General features: G+C 39.1%; 1 non-coding gene across 1 annotated transcript; it reads right to left on the bottom strand.

Annotated features, from left to right (window-relative positions):
• Window positions 1-341: 341 nt before the first annotated feature.
• On the bottom strand, window positions 342-445 carry LOC145633557 (small nucleolar RNA R71). Its single transcript, XR_014112869.1, has one exon. It is a non-coding gene; the product is annotated as a small nucleolar RNA R71 (small nucleolar RNA).
• Between the last annotated feature and the right edge of the window lie 7,302 nt (window positions 446-7,747).

Here is a 7,747-nt window from a genome sequence, read left to right as displayed (position 1 = left end):
CCGATGCATATATATTTGAGAGTGGAATTGCTCCACCTACAACACCAGCAAATGATTTTGAAATTAGGCCGGCTATGATCACTTTGATAGAGAGGCGACAATTTAGTGGAGCCAAGCATGAGATCCCGCTAAATCATCTCAAGGAGTTTAAAAAATATTGCAATACTATCAAAGTGAACGGAGTTTCCCAAGAATTAATCCTCCTCAAGCTCGTTCCCTTTTCTCTCATTAGGCGTGCTTTGGAATGGCTAGACAAGGAGGTTAAGCTGAATTCTCTAACTACATGGGACGAGGTTACAAAGGAATTTCTAACCCGTTTCTTCCACAAAAGAAAACGGCGGAGGCAAGAGCTTTGATTCAAGGCTTCAAACAAAAGCCAAGTGAGAGCCTCTATGAAGCGTGGGAGAGGTAAAAGGAGTATAAGGGAGTGTCCTCAGCACGGGATTCCAACCTATAAAATTATTCAAATTTTGTATGGATGCCTAAGTCCCCAAGGCAAGTGATGCCTAGATGGAGGAGCCAGAGGTCCCATCATGAATAGGACGGAAGAAGAAGTGGTGGACATCATTGAGGATGTTGTGAGGTACTATAGAAGATTGGCAAGATGGTGAGAGAGAATCAACTAGCAAGAGTAGCTCTTTGGTGTACTCGGTGGATCATTTAAATGCAATCAACAATCTCTCCTCACAAATGACAAACTTTGGGAAGAAAGTGAATGCATCAAGGAGAAATTAGAGAGTTGTCTTCCCAAGCTCTAAGTCTTCCCTCCCAATTTAAGGGGAGAGTTACTCTTTCTAACTCTCACCCCCCTCTTTCTTCTAGTAACATGCCTAGTGGTTTTTTTTTTTTTTGTGATGTGTGTGGTTCATATGATCATGATTCTAGTAATTGCCCTCATGCTTTTCTGGATGTGAATGATGATTTTGATAATAATGAGAGTGAACATGTGAATTATGTGTCAAACAACAATAATGTGCAAAGGTTTGATAACCAAAGGGGTCAATGGAATAGGAATTACCAAAACCATGGTAATTTTGATAACTATAACCAAGGTGTTGGTTATAGGAACCAAGGGAACCAAGGTTCTCAAGGTAACTATAACAATCAAGGTTATAGTGGCCAAAATCAAAACCAAAATTATGGTAATCAAAACCAAGGTTATGGAAATCATAAGCAAGGTGGTGGTAACCATAATCAAGGTTATGGTCAAAATCAAAATAGGGATACTTTGAACAATAAAAGGAGAGGCAATTTTCAAAATAATGCTCAAAGAGGCCCTCCACTCGGATTTGCTTCAAAGACTCAAGTTGATAATTCCTATTCACAATCCTCTTCTTCTAGGACTAATTTGGAGGAAATTGTTGAAAATCAAACAAAGTTGTTGAGCACTTACATGGCCGTAAGTGACAAGAAATTTAATGAGGTGATGACTCATAATAAGATGCTAGAAAACCAAATTTCTCAACTTGCCAATGCTTTAAAATACCATGCTAGTCCTTCTTCTTTACCTTCCCAAGGCTTAGGTCCCAAGAGACCCGTGAATGCTATTGTTACAAGGAGTGGTAAGTTTCTTGAGGAGAGTTTGCCTAGAAAGAGTGGAACTAAGGAGATCCCCAAGGAGGTCTTGGTAGAGGATGAGAGAGATGGTGCATCTTTGAGTGAGGTTGTGATTGAAACACCTAGAGAGGTGAGAGTAGAGAAAGAAATTTTGAAAACCAAGCTTTCATATCCACAAAAATTCATGAGACATAAGTTGGAAGAAAAATTTGGAAGATTTATTGACATGCTTAAGCAACTTCATCTTTCTCTACCTTTTACCGAAATTGTTACCAAAATTCCCAACTATGCAAAATTCCTCAAAGACATTTTGAGTGGTAGGAGGTCTTGTGATGTGGTGGAGACGGTCAACTTGACCGAAAATTGTAGTGCAACTATAATGAACAAGATGCCACCCAAGTTTAAAGATCCCGGAACTTCTCTATCCCTTATGCCATTAACAAGATGCAAATTGATAATGCCTTATGTGACTTAATAGCTAGCATTAGCTTAATGCCATATTCGGTTTATCAAAGACTGTAGTTAAGGGAACTTATGCCTTCCAAAATTACCTTGCAATTGGCCGATAGGTCAATTAAGATTCCTAAGGGGAAGGTTGAGGATGTTCCTTTGAGAGTAGGGAAGTTTGTAATTCTGGTAGATTTTGTGGTTTTTGAAATGGATGAAGATGCTACCATCCCCATTATTCTTGGTAGACCTTTTCTTGCTACCTCGGGTGCTATGATTGATGTTAAGAGTGCAAAAGTTTCACTCAAGGTAGGAGAAGAGGTCATTGAATTTGATTTGAATGAAAGCATGAAGTATCCATGTTCTTCTTTAGAAAATTCCATGTTGATTGATTCTCTGATCTTGTTGAATCTTCCATGCATGAGAACTTGCTCACTTCTAATGATCCTCTTGAGAATGTCTTATTGAACAAGGATAAGATAGGTGCTCCTATCAAGGAAGTGGCAATGTATGAGGATTTGCTAAATGAAAGCATTGAGGAAGTGGATGAGCATTTGTGCATGAAAATCTCAAGGCAAGAAGCTTTGCAAGCCACCACGACAGAGGAAGGTAAAGGTGTACCAATGGTTGAGGTCAAACCTTTTCCATCACACCTTAGCATCAAGGGATCAAGATGGAGCAGTCCCAATTCAGCCAAGAGTTTTTTTTCGAATGATTTTGTAGAAGTCTCAATGAAAGATTCTCTTTCTCCGCTCAAGGTCAAAAGCAATCGTCTCAAGAAGTATTTTTGACGATGCTTTTGTTGGTTTTGTTCACTCATTGTTTCTCCGACAACCACCTTAATTGGTGGAGGACGTCAAGCTAACAACGTTAACCAAAAGCGCTATCTGGGAGGTAACCCGGTTTCCTTACCTTTTTCTTTGATTTTACAATTTTCTATAGTTCCTCCCTTGAGAACTAATCTTATTTCTCTTTATTTTTGTTTGTTCTTTTGATCCTAGGTACCATGAGATTGGATCGGAGAAAATTTCCAACAATTTAGGTGCTACTTCAAGATTTCGTGAGGTTTAGTTAAGCTTAGAGGAAAGGGTTCGTTAAGGTTATATGTTCTCGTGTTTGCATTCCCATCGATTTTTATTCATGTTCAAACAAATTTTGGATTATTTCTTATGAAATTTTTGAGTCCTTGATCATGACATTCGATAGGGACGGTGAGAATGCAAACACGAAAGCATTATTAAAGGGTGTTTCTCTTTTTAGAGCCTTCCCGAGATGCATGTGGTGCGCACGAACGAAGCTACACGCACGCACCATAAAGATTACCCACGGGCGCGGGTCTATAGGCCGCGGGCGCAGGTGTCTGCACATAAAAAATCACCAAATCTGACCAGGAACTCCCTGCGGGCTGGCCGCGGGCACGAAAATCCTCCCGCGGGCGCGTCATTATCGGGAGCGGGCACGACCTTCTGTTGCGCGCACGCACCTACTGGCAGCCCTTATAACCCCAAAACACACCCTACTCTTTTAATTCTCATTTTTCCCTCCTAAACCCCTATACCCTCTCTTGAAATATCAAACCTACTTCACCTCTTTTGCTATCATTTCAACATCAATTACAATTGCCAACATAAAGTTTTCAAATCTAAAACCCAAAAATTTCAGATTTTCTTCCCCAATTCAATAAAAAACAGGGACTTTTTCAAAATATTGAAGTTTTGTGTCGAGGTTTAGAGCTTTTTTTTGGGAGTTATATTTGTTCTTACATCTTAATTTGTTTACAAGCATGTCAAGGCTTCATTGAGGTATGGTTTATTATTTTCTATTCATCTTCTTCCTCTTTGATTCAAGCTTGAAACCCTTGTTATGCTTTCATGGTGAAACTCTATGGTTAGTTCTTTTCACTTGTAATTTATGTTGAATGATATCATTGAGTGTTGAATTGAAGTTTCTTCATGATAAATGTTTAAACTTTGATTGAATTCTTGAATAACCATTGTTGGCTATTTTCTCTCTCATTGATTTTCTTTATGATGGTTTCATATCTTTTATAATTCAATGTTTGGGATTTATTTTGCTCAATTTGACTCATGATTTGGTTTCTTATGTTCAAATATTGACTTTAATCCATGTTTATTTGCTTAATATTCATGATGTTATTAATGACATTGTTCATTTGTTACCATCTCTTGTTTCTATTGTGAGACAATTTCATTTTGTGCTTGTTTTTGAACAACTACTTATGCTAAGTCTTGAAACTTTGTAGATGGCCACACTTTGTCATAAGAAGCGAGGTAGAGCAAGTTCAAGCTGTGTAAAAAAAAAAAGAGCAAGTTCAAGCAAGCCTAGGTACATTGTTCCACTTCCGCCCGAGGTTGAAGAAACTTATGGCATTGAATTTTCAAAAGAATCACATTAGGATTGTTTCAAGCGTTTATCCAAGAGGAAGCTTAGGCCAACGAGATTCTACGATCAAGTAACAACCAAGTTTCTAGGGATTGATGAGGATGTTCGCCTTCTTGCGGAGGGCCTTGATCTTTTAGAGTTCTTTGATTTGAGTGCCCCTACTTATGCTAGGGTGACTTATGAATTCCTTTCTTCTCTTGAAGTTATCCATGAACCGGGTGCAAATTACTCAAAGATTTTGACATTCCAACTCTTCAACAATGATCACTCATTGACGGATGCTTAATTATGTTCATATTTCAAGTTTCCTTTGGCCGAGGATCCGGATCATTGTATCTATTCGGCTCATAGTAGAATGGTAAGTGATCATGGATATGATGAGCAACATTGGCGGAGGAGTATATTGGAGGAAGGAAAGTATGACCCTTAAACTTCAAAGTCCGCTTTCATGATTCATCCGGATATGCGGTATTTCAACCGAATCCTCACATACGCTCTTTGCTCCAAGGACTCTTTAGGAGCTATCTTCCGTGAGGAGCTTTGTTTGTTATGGATAGCCGACCAAAACGACTTTGAGATTGAGTCGGTGGATTTCACGGAGCATTTGATCACTCGATTCTTGGATATTCGTGATGGAGTTTGCCTATCGGGGTGCATCCAATTGGGTGGGATGATTTCTATCCTAGCTCTTTGCATTAATGATGACTATAAGACTTTATTAGATGAGCTTCCCCCGATTATCGATCCTCGAGAATAGTCTTCCTCTCATTTCCCCAACATCTCCGTCCTTGTGAATCAAAAGTTTCTCGATCGAACTAGGAAGGATGATGTTTTCATTTGGAAAGTTTCTCGGTATAAGGAATGGTTCCTCATCCCATGCAAGGAGGCAACTTCCCGACCCGAAGAGAGATATTCCTTGTCTAGGAGGCCCCCGGTGCGAGATATTAATCCTTCTATCCGACGAAGGTTAAATTGCACAAGAGGTCGTTCAACCAATGCGTGCTCATCAAATGCTCATTCTCTTCCCCTGGTTGAACCGGGAGGTACACCATCTCTTTCCCCCTCTCCCACTCCTTCTACTTTTGATATTTCAACAATTCATGCCAAGCTTGATTCTATTGCTAACGTGTTGTACTCCATGCCTTCTATGTAACCCCCTTCCCTTGGTGATGATTACCATATGTATCGATTATATGATTTACATGTTTAGAGGGCGAGAGATAGAACCTTATGTCAACTATTCGTACCTCCCGGTCCAACAAGGACCTGTGCCTCAATGAGAGCCTTTTGATCCTACTGTGGGTCCTAGACTTTGTTACCCTTATTGGGAGGGCCCCCATATTCACTCTAGTTCTATCATAGGCACTACCCTAGGCACTTACGACTATAGGCGGCCCGGTGGTTATGATTATGCATATGATCCGGCTAATCCTTCGCCTTTTCCGGACCCCAAGACTTTTGGTAGGTGGGGTAGGTCGGGTGAGCCGGTTTTAGATGATTGGTCTCATTATTTTGAGGTTGATAGAATTAGGAGGGAAAGTCGGTTAAGGGGTAAGGCTCCCATGGAGGTGAGCGAGATGGCAAGCTCTAGTCATTTGATGGAGACCGGTGAGGGGAGTTCTCATTCTACCCCTTACCATAGTACGGAATGATACTACCATGCCCCCCTTCCTATGTGCTTTATATGATGTTTCTCTTTTGCCTATATGTCTTTAGGTTTAGAGTTAAGGGGGTTGGCCCATTTTAAGCTTGGGGGTATTCTATGTCGTTTGTTGTTGTCCTTCGTTGTTTCCTCCCTTGTTTTTGTAGTTCATTCATGGTCTTGTCTACTTCTAGTATCGATCTCTGAGTCCTTTGGTTTTATGATGATGATGCTGTGTTTCTGTTGATTTCTCTGCCCGGCTATTGGCCTTGTTGTTTGATTCGCTGATCGCTGTCTAATGTGTTTCTCTGTATATCTGTTATGATGATTAATGATGATGATTATCTGATATCTTGTTTCTAGTTATTGTTTCGTTCTGATGTCTCATTTGATACTACTCCTGTTGCTAGTACTACTTGCTTTTCCTTTATTTTCATTATCTTATTTTCTTTCTTTTCTTCTTTTATTTTGTTTGGAAGTTACTAACAATTTTCTTTGTATATAGTTCTTATATTCTCACCTTTCTCTTTTGCTTATGCTTTGAATTTCAACGATTTGTAAGGTGCCCTTTAACCTTGATTTATGTAGCATAGCTTTGGCGCCCGGTGAGATCTTTCTATTTCTCTTCTCTTTCTTTTCTTGGATGCTTAGTTTAGGATTAGCTTTAGGATGAGTTGAATGGTTCGAGGATGTTTGCTTTGTAACACCTAGCGTGTTTGGGGTCATTGGCGTTGTTGCCGAATGACCACTTGTTTGACGATTGGGTATTACTTGTGATTGCTTGCATTCTTGAACTTTTCTCTCTTTATTTTGATTTTTGGTTCTTTTCTTTCTTTCAAATAAAAATAAAACATTTTTGAGGCTATTCTTTTTCTTTTTGCTTGTTTAGGTCTTTTCTTTGGACATTCTACAACTCAGAATTTTGCAGTTGCATGTATGCTTTCCTATGTTTTATTGGTGTGCATGTTTTGAGAGTATTTGCGGTTGACTCTAGGATAGGGTATGCTAAGGTAGCGGTTTAGGCCTTTTAGGGCCTTGAAGCTGGATTCCTTTTGGTTTGTGGTAAGACGGAGTTACTTCCTTTGGTGGATTGGACACCTTTAGTGAGTTTTTGCTACATCCATGTGAGGTTCATTATTTTTCAAGCCTTCAACATATATTTGCATGAACGACATGGATCCTTGACTATTGCGGACCTAATCTAGAATCTTGACTCATAATTCTCAAACTCGAGACCGAACCAACTAGGGAGGAAAAAGGCATCTTTTCGGGGTGGTAAGTTTTTTTTCTAGGATTTTTCTTTCTTTTTAGTTCATTAGGTTTACATTTTCCTTCTTGCTAACCTTTGAGCCTTTTCCCTTCTTTTCAAGCAACATCTTTTGATCTTGAGCCTTTTGTTTCATTTTCGTTTCCATTATTGATTTTTGTGAGGTAATTGATCATTATTGTTGTAGTTTGTGGTGAAGGAGTTTGGGTATTTGGTTCTCTTGAAAGCAAGTTTATGTTGTGATATTTGTGTGAATAATGGCAAGTGAATAATGTAAAAGCCATCCAAAGTAAAACAAAAGGCAAGGACAATGCAATTGCAAATTTGTAAAAGCCGTCCTAAGATAAATAGGCATGGACAATTGCTTTGAAAGACATGAAAATACAAAAAAAAAAAAAAAAAAAAAAAAAAAAAACAAAACAAAAAGAAAA

The sequence above is a fragment of the Chenopodium album genome, chromosome 5, assembly GCF_948465745.1.
Source record: "Chenopodium album chromosome 5, dcCheAlbu1.1, whole genome shotgun sequence".
NCBI classification, from domain to species: Eukaryota; Viridiplantae; Streptophyta; class Magnoliopsida; order Caryophyllales; family Amaranthaceae; genus Chenopodium; species Chenopodium album.
Note: the sequence above shows the minus strand (reverse complement) of the source record. Positions and strands in the feature narration are given on the sequence as shown.